The sequence below is a fragment of the Siphateles boraxobius genome, unplaced genomic scaffold (genome assembly GCF_051911475.1).
Source record: "Siphateles boraxobius isolate OS27281-9 unplaced genomic scaffold, OSU_SipBor_1 25, whole genome shotgun sequence".
Taxonomy (NCBI): Eukaryota; Metazoa; Chordata; class Actinopteri; order Cypriniformes; family Leuciscidae; genus Siphateles; species Siphateles boraxobius.
In genome coordinates, this window is record NW_027508866.1 from 16,525,299 (window position 1) to 16,544,233 (window position 18,935).

General features: G+C 39.0%; 1 long non-coding RNA gene across 4 annotated transcripts in view; it reads right to left on the minus strand.

The window, feature by feature from the left end:
* LOC143750108 (uncharacterized) overlaps nucleotides 1–18,935 on the minus strand; it is a 204,810-nt gene that overhangs the window by 147,998 nt on the left and 37,877 nt on the right. For 2 of the 4 annotated variants that reach the window (XR_013207113.1, XR_013207112.1), the window contains exon 3: nucleotides 3,335–3,380. The exons of the other annotated variants lie outside the window; for them this stretch is intronic. This is a non-coding gene — a long non-coding RNA (uncharacterized LOC143750108). The remainder of the gene's footprint in view (nucleotides 1–3,334; nucleotides 3,381–18,935) is intronic. 4 annotated transcript variants of the gene reach the window in all.

Consider the following 18,935-nt stretch of genomic DNA (forward strand, 5'->3'; position numbering starts at 1 on the left):
ATATATATGAGCCCGTTCTCATCCTTTGGCGGCATATGTGACGCCATATGACAAAACGGCGAAATACTACGCACATGGCACCCTTTAGCGTGAATATAACACGCGAACCCAAGGCGTCATAAAGTTGACTGGCATCCTTTAGCGTGAATATGAGACGCAGACCCTACCCCACACCTAAACCTACCCATCACAGTGCGTGTTATATTGACGATAAAGGGTGCCATGTGCGTAGTATTTCACCGTTTTGTCATATGGCGTCACATATGCCGCCAAAGGATGAGAATGCGTTAATATATATATATATATATATATATATATATATATATACACAAGTTTATTGAAAGAAAAAAAAAATATATATATAACATTTTTGTTTCAATAAACTTGTATATATATATATATATATATATATATATATATGTATATGCACACACAGCAACATGGTTTCGGCCCAGAACTAATCAATGTTATATAGCTTAACATGATCAATATGTTATTGTAATGTTGATCTACACACACACATATATATATATATATATATATATATATATATATATATATATATATATATATATATATATATATATATATATATATATATATACATTTTTCTTTCAATAAACTAGTAACCACTATAATATATGCATTTTTAAAAAGTTTTGATTCTCATACAAAAGAGAAAAACACACATATTGTTCTCTCTCATTATGCTTCTAGTCTGTAATGTGTTAAGCACAGAGTCAATGACATGGCAGATACTGTGATCGTGGAGGGTGACTTTGTAAAGCCAATTAATGGCCGAGTATTTGATCAGAGCTTTAACCATCATTCATTACTCCCATACTGCTCTACTAACCCTTCCATTAATTAGCTTTTATTAATGTGAGCAGTCAGGGGACTGTTCAGCCCCCAGGGCTAAAGCATTTAGAGCAATCAGCAGCCATGAATGTGAATGATGCAGAGTCAAGATGAATAACTTACAAAGTGCGCGTAAGGACAAGATCATTCTTGATCTGGCTCATCCTGCAGAAAAAAGGTTTTGTCATGCCAACACTGATGCTGGGACAAAATAATCCTCAAATGGAGTGAACTAGACTTCAATGTCTGCATCTCAGATGTCAGTCAGTGAACATTTTTGTGCTCATAAGCAGCCATTACCAAAAGGGTCCTTTCTCGGATACAGTGCTGCTAAAACATGTTGAACTTATTAGGATTAGGTATTCATGAAAACATTTTAGACAATGAAATTTAGAGTAGGCCCACTTTTGAACACCAGTCATAACACAAAAGCCTGATTAAAGCTTTATTTAACATGGGGTAGGTCATCTCATGTTGGCCGCCATGTTGAGATCAGGACACATTGAGCAAATTCGGACAGCCGTTGAGCGTACATTGGTTGCACACTCGTTATTGAGGTGTATTGTGGGATTGAATTGAGTGAACTCAATAACGTCCACTGCAGGGGGCGATTTCTGATTCAGCCTGTGTCGTTGCAATGACTTAAAATATATAATACAGTAGATTTAATTAAAGTAGTATCAACCTTAAAAGATTCATCTACATTTTTCAATATTATGTGCTTCAGATCGGTTTCCATTTCATGCAGGACCATATTTTGGAAACGAAACCGTTTGATTGACAAAATCACATGAATATTAATTGGGCTACATGAACACTCATGAGACAAAAACACTTGAGAAATATCATGGCAACGGTAATATTTTGAGTAGAGAAACAATGCTTCCTCACATCAAAAAACAACGAATTTCATTACAAAGCACCTTACAGTACACTTACTACAAGAGCAATCTCGTATTAAATGTTTTGCACAAAGGTAACAGCTTGTGGATCACCCCATCTAAGGTTCAAACCTATAACTTGCCAACTCAGATATTTAACCATTATTTGCCAATACAGTGCTCAGAAATACAAAAAGCATACAAAGAACTCTATTATAATCCACTGAGCTGTGGATCACATTGGTCATCTGTACAGCCATCGTCCTTATCTTTTCCAGACACTTCATCAATTAAGAAGCCTTTAGCATGTTGTTGTCAATGAAGGAGAGCACTTGACCTTGCTTTCAATATTAATTAGGCTTGATGTGTTTGACACACTGTGTATACATCTCAAATTATCATGTTACAGTCTGATATAACCTTTAGTCAGCCTCAGAAATCCCGACACAGCTTTGCACGGGCTCAATAAGAGTTCCCAGGTAATGAGTTATCCAGTTAGACACCGACAGCTGCTCCCATCTGACCGGAGCCGAGACTAGACGTGGGAACAGAAAGGTGTCCGAGAGGGTGATAAAAAGAGATGAGGTGCACCGGCAGAGAGGACGATGAAAGGAGAACTTTAAAAAGCACAATTATAGGTACAACTTGTCTAGAGAGGAGAGTAGCACAATGTTTTTTGTAGTGCCATTGAGCTGATGCCTTCCTAGATTAAATTAGCATGGCTACGTTAGAACTTATTTATTTGAGCGAGCCCTCGAGCTGACCCTTTTAAACCTTGCTGGAGTTTAATTAAATTAAATCACCCATATAATTGTTCTTTTAAGCTTCCAATAACTTTACGGGAGTGAGTTTTGAAAGTTCACCCAAATCACTTAGGTCAAAACGAATCAATTGCGATTACGGCCAAATATATTGCGCAAACGTCTGTGTTTGTGTGCTGCATTCACACAGTGATCCAGAAATAGGATGGAAAACAACCTGCATGAGGTCACTTACGGAATCATGTTGTCAAAAGAAGTTGAAACAAAAGTGTTTGAGATTCTGGTGAAAGCAAAAACGTATTGAACCAGAAAATCCTCAATTATCTTTGCGAAACCTATTTCCTCTCATTTGGATTCTTCATACCATGCATACATTTTTTTTCCCATAATATGACTTAATATATTGGCCAAGACATTCAACTATTACAATAATTATTCTAGTTCTGCCTTCTTGCCTCATATAAACAAGAAAAACAAACATTTACAATGATTCATTTCCATATTTTTTTAATTATCCATAATATCAATATTTCTCAAAGGAATCATTTTCGATCCTAATGAAATTAGGTTTTTCTTGTGTCCTTAATATCAAAATTCATTTTTATCCTGCTACTCTTTTGTAAAATTCCTCTAACAAAAGTGGGACAACAAAAGCACCAAAGTCAGTATGTATCAGCAAAACGTGCCACTAGCTATCCAAAAACATGCAGTACAAACCTCAAAACATTTTACCATGTGCATGATTTATAAAGTAATATATTCTGACGTTTACTTCAGATAACCAACTCCATATGTGTGGTTGTTCTGGCGTAGAATACTTACTTTGTAATTCACCTGGTACAGCATTGCACTTGAGATGTGGAGAGCTTGGGTACGAATCCTGTGAAACAAAAGTACAAACCCTTGTTGAAGCAAGATGGTTGCTTCTGCAAATGCTTTCTTTATGCATTTGATTTTGATAGAAGTATATGTTTCGATATTTGTACTGGAAACAAGACAAAAATACTGAGCAAGAACTAATTTCTGCAGTGCAAATATCCAGATGATGCACTTATTTAAAAAAAAAAGTGTAGAACGTCGGACACTTCATGCACCCAACTGGCACAGCTTTAATTGAACATTGGTGGTGTAGGGGGAGGATCTATCAGACTCTGATGTTTAATGACAAAAACTATAGAATTATTAATTATACATTACCCGGTAATTGCATTTCGAGTGTAGAGGCATACGCCATTTGAACTAATGTGTCAAATTGTGCAAACAATGTATCATTTTGCAGAAATGCACCACACAGATGTAATTCCAATAAGCCTGGGTTGAATTTCTTGCTTGCAAAGTTCAAAAGGTATCAGAAATTACTAATTTACCTTTATTCCCAGTAATATAATAGCAGAAGCTAAGATTTGTTTGCCAGGTTTTGTAATCATGAAATGGTCAGTCATACTAAAAATTGGCTGAGGGTTATCAGACCCTTTGTTATACTACCATATAGGTTAAAGATAGCTCAACAATGAGTTAAATTGTTAATCTTTGTATTAGAAAATGACACGGTGTACTTGTTCGACAATCTAGTTAAATATGTGCAGACCACATACTGTTATGGTATAAATGATCAGAACACCATGTCTTCTCTTAACAAGGCCTGCATCTAATGGTTTTCATCAGAGCCAGACACAGTACTTGAAATAACCCTCTCATGTTGAAAGAAAGGCTCACAGCTTTTTTTTCTCCTCTGTGTATCTCAGAGATCATTTTCACAGATAATGAGATTTGTTAACTTGGGAGATCAATAGAAAAGCCAGACTGTTTCCGCTTCTGCAGGGAAACAGTTTTGACCTAAACAGTGAATCCTTTAAAGACAATTTGTCATTATGCACAAAACAAATGTGCATATAACAGTAGTGTGTGGTGGTCTTCTGAAATGGCGAGGTAAGTTTGGGATATTTTGCGTAGATATTCTATTTAATATTTCAATTAATTTATTTTGGCCTTAGTAAAATAACAAATTAAAGCTATCTTTTAGCAAAACATTCTCTCACATTTCCTCACACAATATAAATGTGTCTGAAAAAACTTTTTTTTTTTTCTTGCAAGTGGCTCCTGGTATTTGTGGGTCCTTGGCATTAGAATGTTTGACAATTCATGCAGTGTTTTTCATATTCAATTAGTTTTGTGCACTGTCATTTATTTTCTCATCTGAAATTTTGGAGGAGACACTGCCTTCCTTGCCTCCTTAGAGAAAATACCTCTGGTATGTACGTCAAAATAAGAATACAATCCAAAAACCAATAAGAATATGCTATTATCTTTATCTCAAAAGCTAGGTGCCACTCAAAAGTTGATGGAAAATAAATTCAAATATCAGAAAACATTCAATAGCATTTTTTGACAACGTAGTGGTTGGCTAGACCCTATAGATACACTCTTAAAATTAAAGGTTATAAAAGTGAGTTTTCGCAGTGATGCCATTGAAGAACATTTTGGGTTCCCCAAAGAACCTTTTAGTGAACAGTTCTTAAAATAACTTTTTTGTTGTTATTTAATTGTTATGTACAATAACAACAACGTTTCAGGTTACGTATGTAACCCTGGTTCCCTGAAGAGTGAACACAATATCCACGACGCCATAATAAGCAAATGCCTGTTCTGTGTGAAGTCATGGCACACACTAAGGATGTATTCAGACCTGCCTTGTTTGGTTCGATTGAATCGAACTCTAGTTCGTTTCCCCCCTTGGTACGGACCTTTTGGGCTGGTGTGAATACAGCAATCGAACTCGGGTGCGGACCAAACAACCGAACCGAGACCCAGCTGAAGAGTTGGTCTCGGTACGGTTCCAAACGAACTCTGGTACGGTTCGTTTACGGTGTGAACATGAACCGACCCAATTGCAAGAAAGCACTGCACCTTTGAGTTAACAGGCTTCCGTAGTCGGAGTTACGTTATGGGAAAGTGACCTGTTGTAGCCTACTACATTTGATAAAATGAGTCGTGCGCAGTGCCACTGTCAGCATGCCATGGTAGGCGCACATGAGAGCATGTTCTCTCCGCCGGAACCGTCTTGCAGCACATCGTCGTCTTCTCAAAATCCGAATTACAACATCGTATAGATGATATTGTATCATATGATACTCATTAGTTTCTTCATATTGCGTTTGTACAGAATAACACAAAATTAGTAAAAGAACAAATATTGCAGTACGAAATATCTCCATGTTGAGCCTTTTTTGCACTTCCTGATTACCCTACTTGAGAATCCTTGTCCAATGAATGGACGACCTTAGCACACGTGTGGTTTTGTTTACAAATTTTGGTTCACTTGCAAAAAGAGCAGTGTGAAAGCGAACCGTACCAAAAAAAAAAAAAATTATTTGGTCCGGACCAAAGCAAGTGAACTATCGGACTTTCCTGGTGTGAATACACCCTTAGAAGCAAGCACCCTAGACCCCGGGGTGGAGCCCAGATCCAAGTCATAAAATCTAATAACTGTATGCCGTGAGGACCAGCCTGGCGCATCACAGATGGAATGAAGGGAACCCCCTGATAAAAAAAGCCTTTGAGGCAGCCATACTTCTGGTAGAATGGGCCCGGATACCCAAAGGTGAAGGCTGCCCAGCCGTTTCATAAGCAAGAGAGACAGCCTCGACTACCCACTTGCTCATCCTCTGCTTTGATGTAGGGTAACCTTTTATGGGTGACCCGAAACAGACAAAGAGTTGATTCGATTTAACCCAACAGGGCATCCAAAGCCCGCACAGGGCACATCAGGGCACTAGTGCACAGTGCAGGCCTCAGCCTCAGGGTGCCACAAAGAAAACAATTAATAAGGGGATCTCTCCCCAAAGATGCACCACCCAGGAGAAGTGTGGTATATAGCCGCCACATACACCTTCAATGTGGAAGGAGATAACCCTGCAGAGAAACGTTCTTGCAGATAATCAAGTACTGTACCAACAGGGCAGTAAACAGGATTCAGTTGGTGCTCTCCGCACCAAGCAGAGAACAGCTTCTATTTCAGTGCATACAGTCTTCTCGTGGTGGGAGCTCTATATTGGACTATGGTCTCCACGACCTTGGTCGAGAGACCTGATTCTATGAGCTGGGCCCCCTCAGGGGCCAAGCCCACAGTTTCCACAACTCTGGACAAGGTTGATAAATTGTGCCCCCTGCTTGGGACAGTAGGTCCCTCCTGATCGGAATCTCCATCAGAGAGCCATCTAGAAGGGACACCAGGTCCGAGAACCAAACTCGGGCCAGCCAGTACGGAGCTACTAAAAACAGACAGGCCCCTTCCCAGCGAACCCTCTCCAGAACTCCCGGAAGCATGGATATTGGGGGAAAAGCGTACAGGTGTAGCCTTGGCCAGAAGAGAGAGAGAGAACCACATGGGACAATGTGTTGTATCTGACAATGCAAAAAGGCAGACTTGAGCTTGACCAAAATTCTCCCAAAGGAGCTTCCCCACCTCGGGTGAAGTTTCCATTCCCTGGGCCTCAACCCCTGCATTGACAGGATATCCGCTCCCTGATTTAGATGCCCTGGAATATATACTGCCCTGAGAGACAGTAATCTTGTTCCCTTGGGCCCATAGGAGGATCTGATGAGCCAGTTTGCATAGGTGACGTGACCTCAGACCCCCCTGATGGTTGATATAAGAGACCGATGAAATGTGTTGTCCGTGCAGACAAGCACATAGTGACCTCTCAGGTCTGGCAGGAAATGCTTGAGAGCTCGAACCACCGCCATCATTTCTAGCAAATTTATGTGCCAAGAAAGTAGATGATCCTGCCATAGACCTTTCGCCGAGCGACCACTCATGATCGCCTCCCAACCTGTGAGGGAGGCATCAGTCGATATAGTTTCGCATGGACAAGAAGCCCCCAGCACTGGGCCATGGGCGAGGAACCAAGGTTTGTCACAGAAGCTAGCGCGGTCTGTTTTTAGGTGTGCTTCATACAGTAGTTTCCTGGTCGATGACGTCTCTCACCTATGACGTATCATCTCTCAATTGGACTGATTATACACGTGCTTCACGACGCAATCACGCAGGGGTGTTCCTGCGCAATCACGCAGCTCGAGTTCCTTTGTAAGGGAATCTAAAGAACATTTTCCCCCACTATAAATAATCTTTTGTGCAATGGAAAGGCTCCATGAATCTTAAAGGTTCTTCATGGGACCATCAATGCCGATGAGAACTATCTGTTTTACTAGCACAGCGTCAAACCAGACACTGTGTCTCATCGCCCTTTTCAGGGAACGAGGGCTACATTTGTAACAAGAGACGATTTCTGCCCCTTACCCAGATTCTGCCCTTAATTAAGTCGTGTAACGACTTGTGTCTGCGTGAAACACTGTCTGCGTGAAACATAACTAGCTCCTGTGGGATGCTATTTCATGGGGAATGATGCTTGTAGCCTCTCTTCTCCGACTCTCTGTGAGTCTACGGTGATTATGCACTATATTGGCCCCAGGCTACTGCCCTTGGGACTTTGGTGTCGGATCCCAGTACATACAGCGTGTTGCATTGTGTTCCCATAGCGTAAGATATTACGCAGTACGAGAGATACTCTCGTAAGAGAACGTACTCGGTTACTAACGTAACCTCGGTTCTCTCTAGAGAGGGAACGAGTACTGCGTATCTTGCCGTGCATACAACAGCGCTGGTTCGCTTCAGTGATGAAAACCAGTTTGTATCAGCCTGTCGAGCGTATTTATAGGCCAAGGCCACGCCTATTCTGGCGGGACTTGACGAAATGGGTGCGAACCGCCCCCATTGGGTATCACGTCACGCAGGGCCTCTCTCGATAGGCTGCTGCTGTTGCCGCAGGGCAGCCAATAGGCGTGCAAGCCATCTTGCCTATGTCTGCATGCTACCGCACAGCGTTTTACATTAATTCAAAATTAAGGATAACTTTTGGCTTCAATATCTCGTGGAAAAGAGGTTTTCCCCATAGCGTAAGATATTACGCAGTACTCGTTCCCTCTCTATAGAGAACCGAGTACGTTTTATTGACTTGATTGATTATCTATGGCAAATGTAAGATACACAATCAAGATAATTTAAAGTTATTTTAATTTGTTTTTAATTAAAGTAATTATATGACAAAAGCTCAACAGTATTAGTATAATTTACATGTTTGGTTACACTTCATTTCAATCGTCAACTTTAGATAATTTGCTAACTAAAAATAACGTTGCAATTAAATGTCAGTAAACTCATTAATTTGCAACTACATGTCAACTAACTCCCAGAGTATTAGCAGACTGATATAGGTTAAAATTAAAGTTAGTAGTATAAGCTGACATGTTAGCTGATATTAAGCAGACTGTCTACTAATAATCTGATAACCTGGTAGGGGACGTAGTTGCAAAGTTACTTATATTAAGAAGAATGTCAAATTGAATGACTATTGAAATAGTGTTACAGCAAGCTTTAATGACAATGAAGCCTTTAATATTTTGTACTTAATAAAATTATATAAAAGTTAATCTCAAATGTATTTAATGAGCAAAAAATAATCCAAAAGTAATCTGTAGCATGCATTCAATTTAATCAAATCCAGCAAATTGAAAATGAGAGTTACATAAATTGATATGTACATAAATATTGATGCTTTGCTAACAGTAAATCAAATTTAAAACCATCTGGAAACCAAACTCATCGAAAACCAAAAAAAATTAAAAAATATAATCTTCACCTTTGTTTTTATTGGAAGGAACACAGAAGTGTGGTGGTTCAAGAGCTGCTAACAGATGGCATGAGTCATCAGGGCCAGAACACTCCAGCGGAGCCACTTGAGGAGCTGTGGTCCACTAACATGGGAGTAACACCTCAGGAGCAGGAGCACTGCAGACAGACTCAGTGCTATAGTTGTCTGTCTCATTCCAAAAAGATTTGTTCACCCCCAAATTAAATCTGCAGGAATTTCCCAAGGTTTTTGTTTTGTTGTTTTTTTTGCTTGCAGATGGTGTTCTTCTCTGATTGAACAGCTTATGGTTCTTAAAACTGTCAGAAAAACTAATGTGCAATTGAAAGTGAAAATTGCATCTGTATATGTGTCCATAATACCAAAATAATATGGTGTGTCCATATTACTGTGAAGGCGTCATGCTGTTACATGATCTGTAGGAGTTCTTTGTTCATTTTCATAGGGGCAACATGAAGCCGCTTTTCTCCTGTGGTGTGGTCACCGTCAAGGTCATTTTAAAGTTCAGCACTCACAATCACTTTTTCTGAGAGGTTTTAACAGGCCTTTAACTTGACCCAGCTTTAGAGATACTCAAACCGATTGTTCAGACTATGACAGTGCTCTTTTTTCCCCAGTCATCGTAATGGCAAAAAATGTCCCAATTCACCCAAATATGAATATTTGTATATTTTTTTTTGTTGTATATTTTTTTATGAATTTTTATGAATATTTATTTTGTTTTTGTGTTATAATTTAAATCACACAGACACACACACACACATATATATATATATATATATATATATATATATATATATATATATATATATATGTGTGTGTGTGTGTGTGTGTATTTATTATGAAAATACTATATATATATATATATATATATATATATATATATGTGTGTGTGTGTGTGTGTATTTATTATGAAAATACTATATATATATATATATATATATATATATATATATATATTAGTATTTTATATAAAATAAATATAAGCATAATATATTGTTCTTTTCCTTACACATTATCATTCTGAAAATAAAAAAGCACATTAAATACACAAATTTCTCATACACCAAAACTTTGTAATAATATACAGTAGATGTCTAAATCTTTATAAAATAATCTTAAGACAACACCAATAAAGCAGATGCAAAATAGATGCATGTCCACAAAATTCATAGTTCCAAAACTTATTTATTTAGCATTTTCCATGCTTTGTCACAATTGATATTACCTAATAAAAATTACCATAAAATCTTGCTGCAAGAAAAGAGACAGAACAAAGATAATTTCTTAAATACTTATTGCTACATTGTTGTTTTAAAACATCACCATCAATGCAAATATTTCCACCATTGTCCATGTCTCTATCCACCTTATTCCTGACGACCTTACTGCATTTTGAATGGTGGGTGGCACTTCCGGTTTGGGGAACCTCCAAAAGACTGAAACGAATAATTTCAAATCATAAGGTTGCCCTACAAATAAAGCTTAACCGTCAGTTTGACTCAATGAGCTATCAGTTTTCTTTCATGAGAATAACGTAACACTTGGTATTTTAAAGTGACATGTTGTAACAAGAATATCTATGGCAAGAGCTCTTTTCAGTCACTGCATTCTTTTCCTCATTATTATTTTCTTTTTCCCTTTGCATTCCGCTGTAATATGAAAAAGGTCAACATATACTGCAAATTTGTGGTCTGTTTTCAACTATTCAATTTACGATGTATGCCATTAATAATTCACTGGAATGCACGAAGAATCTCTTTTTTTCTCCCCAAATCCTCACGTCTCTTTCCAGGTTTGTTTTCATAGGTATATACAATTTACCAAATAAAACATATATATTAAGGCAAGGTATGTTACATAATACAGATTACCACAGTGATATTTAACCATCCGATTTTGCTGTGGAAAGATTCACGCTTTTGGGGTTATTCATGGTCTGTTGAAAGTACCTTGTTGATGCTTTTACACTTTAAAATGTCCTTTTAATGTTCGATGGTTGAAGGGTAAGTAGAATAATGTAATGTCATTGTACACAGTTTAAAAATATATATATTATTACGTCCATAGAGCTAGTCTTTCACTGATTGTGTGAATTATGGGTGTAACTTCCGTTGAGCTGTAAACAAAGCGTCATGGGGCGTAGGAATAATGTAGATGGTATCACTCTTTTTTTTTTACGCAATTGCTGTCAAAACCATTACTGTCATTTTGTATTTTTCAGACTACAAAAAAGTTAAAACAATAAAGTATTTTTTTGTTCTGCCTGTTTTAACAAAGCTGATAATCCAGTGAGATTCTATGGCCTTTTTATATTAACTTTTTGTAAACAGTTTTGATTGAAGTGTATGACAATCCAGTTGTGATTATGAGAACAAATGTTTTAGTAGATGTTTTGCAATAAGCAGTCAGTAAAGTCATGCATGACAAATAAATGAAAATCTAGGTTCTGGTTTGACACAAGATGTTCCTTTCCATTAAGTTTTTCCATTAGGCAAGTTATTATTTGGTTCCCATTATGGTAATTTCATCATAATACAATAATATTATGATACAACTAATGCATCGTCAATAAAAGCCACACAATCTACAAGAATTAAGACCCTAATGATTGCAGCACAAAGAAAGAACAAAATGAACCATGTGGTTGCTAGGAGATATGCAGAAATAATTCTGTTGCTGTGTGGCTTCAAAATAAGATCTATAGTTTTAGATTTTCTGCTAATCCAAATTAGTTTTCCCCTCATGCTATTATTTTCCCTTTGTGTGCATCAGTAGCCCTTCCTGTATCATACTGGAGTCTGTCTTCCATTACGGACAGATGCTTTTTCTTTTGACAACTCCGACAACGTAATGGTCCTTCCATAATGTGTATGGTTCTTAACTGCCGACAGCAGCATACAAATAGCATCAATTACCATGTAGGACTACAGCAGGTCAAAGCAGGGTTAAGTATAGCTGTACTGTACCTGCCTGAGCTTTCTTTCTATTCACAATACAGCTAAGACATCAAGACAAATGGGATTTAGAAATCAATCTTTTGGTAGAGCAAGCTCTTTCTCTTATTGAACACTTAAATACACGAAGTAATGCTGAACATGTGCATCTTGTTCAATACAGAAAGATTTCATAGCATACATAAGTGTGGTCTTTACACGGATCCATAATGGCTTCCACTTACAAGTGGTTAAGCATCTGGAATTTGACTTGGTACAGTTTGTGCATTATTCTCAAGAGATGTAAACTGTAGGCTTAAAATTGAAATAACCAGTTAAACATGAAAATATTATGCAATCATCTATAAATTTGTCCTTGTGTAGAACCTTTTTTGCATAAAGGGGTTCTTTAAAATTGAGTCAAAAGCCCTAGGGTTCTATATGGAAAGAATCCCCTTTTTTAAATCTAAGAATGTAGATTATACTAATAGAATGTATCTTATTCACGGATTCAAGTGAAAACGAAAGCTTATCCGTATCGGCATGAAATGCAACAGTTAAACAATGAGAATGGTTTGGCCCATCAGTGAAAAAGTGGCTATTGTGTCCATCAGATGAGCACTTCAGAAACTTGCAGGTAGTAGTACTGTAGGTCAGGTATGTATTCTGACATTCTACTCTTTTGCTGTACGGTTATCTGCATACTGCATGTTATGAACATAAGTGCAATTGTATTGTTGACTACTATTTTGAAGAGGAAGTCAGAACTGTTGAAGTTGTGCCTGAATGATGTAATGACGTAATATCCGAGAATGGAAATGTGTAAAAATAAGATGGATGAAGTTTGTTACTTCTGTCTCATCAGCTTTATAGTTTAATTACTTCTGACATATACAACACTATTCAGTAGGGAAGTACTTGATTTCGGGATGCAGCGATTGAGTCTGACTCATAAGTCAGTCACAAGTGAATTTGGGTGCTAAAAACGCAGAATGAAAATGGAAACAACCCAAAATAGGGGGGCAAAAATAATGTAGAGAAAAGGCATTATTTAAGGATTATAGTTTCAAAATCTGTCCTTTTATCTTTGGTGGTGTGTTCTTTTCTAGAAAAAAGTTATTCGTTCACAAAAGACTGGAGGTTGTTGTGATCTACATATGATGTTTGGCCTTGCAGGGCAGTTTGTTTGAAACTAACAATTTTGATGACAATGGGCAACAGACAACTATTGTGCAAGATAGAGTGCTTTTTTGAAGACATGATTGCCTAAACCTTGTGTTCACTTTCCAGCTGATTTCCATAAAATGTCACCAGGCTTATGATCAGCTTGAAAAACATGATAGTATGAACAAACAAAACACACTAGAAAATGAATTGATCTTGTCATCTTAAATATATCTTTGCAAACATTAATAAGAAGAAGCACCAAAGAAGGAAATGTAATCTCAATGTCTAACAACATATGTTTGCACTTGACTAAGGTATTTACCTAAGAGCAATGAACCCAGCCACTGAGCATTTCTTCAGTAACAGCGTGTGAGGCCTGAGTGATGTCATGGCCCTTTGTTGGAAGTCAGGCTGACTGCTGTGTGTAAGCGTGTGGCTTGTTAGTGAGTGTGGAGGTGAAACAACAAAGCTATGAGAAATATAATAATATCTGTATTGATGAGAAAGCTGAAGTAAAATCCGCGTGTAAATGCGACCCTATAGATGCAAGCTGCATTGTGCCACTGGACTGCTGCCACTTATTGACTAAATATGAGATATAAAATCTAAATGGAAGCATTTTCATTAGTAGTCTCACACATTTGGAGCCCACTATATATTGGTAAGATATATAAAAGTGTTGAAGGTAAAGAAAAGTAAAAGTCATTTGGTAAAATGTACACCACAGGTCAAAAGTTTGGAATAAAGAAGTTGGTTTCACTTTATTTTGATGTTCCCTCTAACACATTATGTTGACTATAAGTAACACTGCTCTCATTAGACTGTTAGTAGAGTATTAGTAGACTGGTAGGGTTAAAATAAGTTGACATGTTCTTGCAAAGTTACTTATCAGTAGAATATCTGTTATCTGCATCACAATAAAGAGTTAGCAGATATTAAGCAGACAGTCTAGTAATACTCTAGAGTTACAGTAGTTGCAGTTGCAGAGTTAAAGGTGCTCTAAGTGATGTCACATGTTTTTTGTCACATACAGCAAACATCTCCTCACTATCCGCTAGCTTCCTGTCCCCTGAACACACTGTAAAAAAATGCCTCTGCAGACACCCCAGGCTCCACAAGCGGCAACAAAAACAAACTGGGCTAACCCGCACCACGAAACATAGCAAACTGTTCCAGCCAATAACCGACAAGAAGGATTTGGGGGTGGGGTTTGGGGGGTTAGTGGGCGGATGAGGAGGAGGGAGGGTCTAGCTAGCCTCCGTTTTGTTTGACAATACTTTAAACGTCATCAAGAAGTGACATCACCCGACATCGCTTAGAGCACCTTTAATTATAGTCAACAGAATGTTCAATAGGGACAGTCTCTTCTGAAGCTTTAAAAACAGTAATAATGTAAAATATTATTACAAATAAATACTGTATTTTTACTCAGTTTAAAATCACATTCGTCATATTTCAAAATATGATTTTTTTCCTCTGATAGGAAATCTGAATTATCCAGTATTGAGTGTCAAATGATCCTTCAGAAATCATTCTATTATGCTGACCCAATATGTAAATTTTTTGGATTCAAATATTTAAACATCACTTGAACATGACAACTGCTAGATGTTATATATTATTGTTGACCTGTCAATGATGTCACATCCATTGTCAATAATGTCCAGCAGTTTGTCCAGTGTCCTCCTCTCTGCCACCATCACCAGTGAGTCCAGCTTCATGCCGATCACAGAGTCGGCCCGCCTGATCAGTTTATCCAGCTTGTTGGTGTCCTTCTTGGATATGCTGCCATACATACCATGCATACATGCCATTCAACCCCTGAGGGGCTCCAGTGCTGCTGACCACAGTGTCAGACATGATGTCCTTCAGCCTGACATACTGTGGCCTGTCCGTGAGGTAGTCTCTGATCCAGTCTACCAGAAAGTGGTCCACTCCCCTCCCGATCAGTTTGTCCTGAAGTATAGGGGGCCGGATGGTATTGAAGGCACTGGAGAAGTCCAAAAAGAGTATCCTCACTGTGCCGATCCCCTTATCCAGATGGGAGTGGATCCGGTGTAGTATGTAGAGGATGGCATCCTCCACACCAACATCTGCCTGGTACGCAAACTGCAGGCGATCCTCGGCGTGCTATACCTGGGGTCCGAGGAGGCTGAGGAGGAGCCGCTCCAGCGTCTTCATCAGGTGTAAAGTGAGTGCCACCGGTCGAAAGTCATTCAGCTCGCTGGGCCTGTTCTTCTTGGGAACTGGAACGATGCAGGATGTCTTTCAGAGGGTAGGCACTCTCTCTTGCTGCAGGCTAAGGTTGAAGATCCGTTGGAGCGGCTCCCCCAGCTCTGCAGCGCATGTCTTCAGCAGTCTCGGACACACTTTATCCGGGCCCGCTGCCTTCCTGGGCCGGAGCCTCCTCAGCTGTTCTCTGACCTGGTCTGTAGTGATGTGGGGCGGTGATTGTATTGAGAAGGATGGGGGTAATGTGGTGTTGGGGGAGAAGTGTGTAGAGGGAGGTATTGCAAAGTCGGGGGGGAGGTGTGTAGACTGGGGTATGGTGGTGTCAGGGGGGAGGTGTGTGGGGGGAAGAAGACATTGCTGCGGTGGGGGTGAGGGTGAGGGTTGGGGGGGGGGTCAAGGGCATGAGCTGGTTAAAACCTATGAAAAAAGTAATTCAGCTCATTGACCATCTCCATTGTCCCCCCTGTAGTTCTTGTCTTTGTGTTGTGACCTGTGATAGTCCTCACGCCATCCCAGACCTCCCTCATGTTGTTCTCCCTCAGCTTCTCCTCCACCTTTCTCCTGTAGTTGTCCTTTAGCTTCCCTCACACAGTGTTTCACCTCCCGCTGTGCTGTCTTCATGGCCTCCCTGTTCCTGCTCCTGAAGGCAGCCTTCTTCCTGTTGAGGACAGCCTTGACCTCCCGTGTTACCCATGGCTTGTTATTAGAGTAACAGCGGACAGTCTTGATGGGGGAGACCACGTCTGCACAGAAGTTCAGGTAGTCCGTCAGACAATGTGTCATCTCCTCTATGTCCTCACCATGCGAGTCGATCAGCACATCCCAGACTGTGATGTTATAGCAGTTTCTCTGGGCACTTTCCATCTAAGGGGACCACCTCCTGCTGGTGCGAGTTGTCACCGGTTGTTTTTGGACTGTGGCTGTAGGTGAACCAGGTTGTGATCAGACTTCCCCAGTGGGGGGAGGGGAGTTGCTCTGTATGCATCCCTCATTAGCATACAGGAGATCAATAGTCCTGTTGTTTCTTGTAGGACAATCTACAACCTGGTGAAAAACAGCCAAAGTAGAGTCCAAAGTTACATGATTAAAATCCCCCGAGATGATCATAAAGGCATCAGGGTGCTGTGTCTGCAGCGCTGCTGTGACGGAGTGGATCTTCTCACAAGCAGCGTCTGCATCCGCTCTCGGAGGGGTGTAAACACAGAGCGTGATCACATGGCTGAACTCCCTCGGCAGATAGTATGGCCGCAGGCTAACGGCTAGCAGCTCGAGGTCCCGGCAACATGAGGCTGTCTTTACGGAGACATGCCCTGGGTTACACCAGCGGTTTTGACATACATAATGAGTCCTCCACCTTTGCTTTTTCCAGTTGCCTGTGTGTCTCTATCAGCTCTCACGGCAGTGACTCCAAGTAGGTCCACGTTAGCCTCTGGTACAAGGTGGTTTAGCCATGTCTCCGTGAAGACATGGCTAAACAAGCTGATCTCACGGTAAATCCGCTGGATGTTCAACGCGGACAGATCGTCGATCTTGTTTGGCAGCGAGTTCACGTTCCCCGTGATTACGGAGGGAATCGATGGCTTGTAGCGCCTCCGATTCTCCGCTAGCTTGGCATTTAGCTTAGCCCCGGCCTTGCAGCCCCTGGGTCTCCTCCTCAGTTCCCTTGAATGAGTGAGAAAGCTAACTCCTGGTTGCATTTTAAGATTGGAAATATCCATGGGATATATAGAGCACACACTATCTTTGCGCAAAGAATTAAAAAAGATAGGAAAAAAGAGGTTTAAGTAAGTAAAAAGAACTAAAAAGAGCTAAAAACTGTAGAGTTACTGTAGAGGCAGCCGTCTGTCACAGCGCCAAATCAGAATTCAAAACAAGAAATACAGCATTTTCTCCACCATGCAATATATTTTAACAATTAATTGCATGCCATTTAGCAGCATAAGTCATCCAGCTTTTATGATATTCTAATATCGAACTAGCTTCCTGCAATGTACAAGCGTCTTATAGCAGCCACTGATCTAATGCACAGAGTAGATTGTTACTCACATTAAAAAAGATTGTTACTCACATTAATCAGTGATTTAGAAAATCAAGAACTTAATATATTACTAACTCTTATTCACTGCTTCCAAACTAGCTCAGAAGAGGATCCCATGGCAACAGAATAATGATAATGAGGCTTTTCTCTTTAATGAAGCATTGCATTAAAGCAATGACTAGATTAAATAAGACACACAACTACTCATGAATTATTGTTATATTCAGTTATGCTGAAGAACACATGATTGCTTATCTTGACTGAATATGAAATTAGAAACAGCAAGAATGGAGACAGTAGAATTAAAGAAAAATATACAAGTGAAATGTGTCATGGCAAAGGGAAGTCTACATGTTGATGGTGTCCCCTTAAGAGCTGATGCATTTGGGGCACGGTTGTGCTTTAATGCATGAATATTCATAGAAATTCAAAGCAATGCTGTAACCGCGTCCACATTAAGCATTTACTATGCTCCAGTTTGCATTGTGACAGAATTGAACCTCACACATTTCTTACTACCCACAATCAACAGACAGAATGAGGGGCTTTAATATTAAAGGGATGGTTCACCCAAAAATGAACATTCTCTCATAATTTGCAAAACTTCATGTTGTTCTAAACCTTGATTACTTTCTTTTATTCTGTGGAAGACACAAATAGATTAAAAAACTTATTTTTTATCCATAAAATTAAAGTCAGTGGAGTCCAACGTTCTTCAAAATATCCTCTTTTGTTGTTATGCATCAGTAGTTAAGTAGAAATGTCAGGCCAGTACCGTTAATACTAGTTTTGATTGCAAGCACAATCCCAATTGCATTTTGTACGCACTGTGGTTACTAAAAGATCAATTTGAAAACATTTAGTCCGATTTAAAAGTAATAATGATATTAGTATCAATATTTGATCATGAGAAATAACAGTAGTAAATTAAAAATTGTTTTTGTAAATTAAATAACAGTAGTAAAGTAAAAAGTTGTTCTTGTAAATTAAAAAAAAGCCTTTGAGTGTTTATTCATTCGAGTATGAGTGGAAACAATTGGAAAATCCTTAGAGATTTAATTTAAGTTTAATAGTTGAATTTAGTGGGGGTTTTTTAAGTTCTCTTACTTTGTGTTGCATTTTATGGGCACTGTTAATTCAGTTACTGTCTCTTTAAGAAAATTAGCAAAGGCATAATCAAATGTCAATACCACACTGTCATGCAAATGTCATATATTCTTCTATTTTATGACAATAAAGACATTTTTAACCCTTTAAAGCATACCTCTGGTCTTTAGTAACCCGGGACATCATTTACTACCTTCTCATTTATACAACCTTCTTAGTATTCCTCAATCAATTAATTATAAACAATA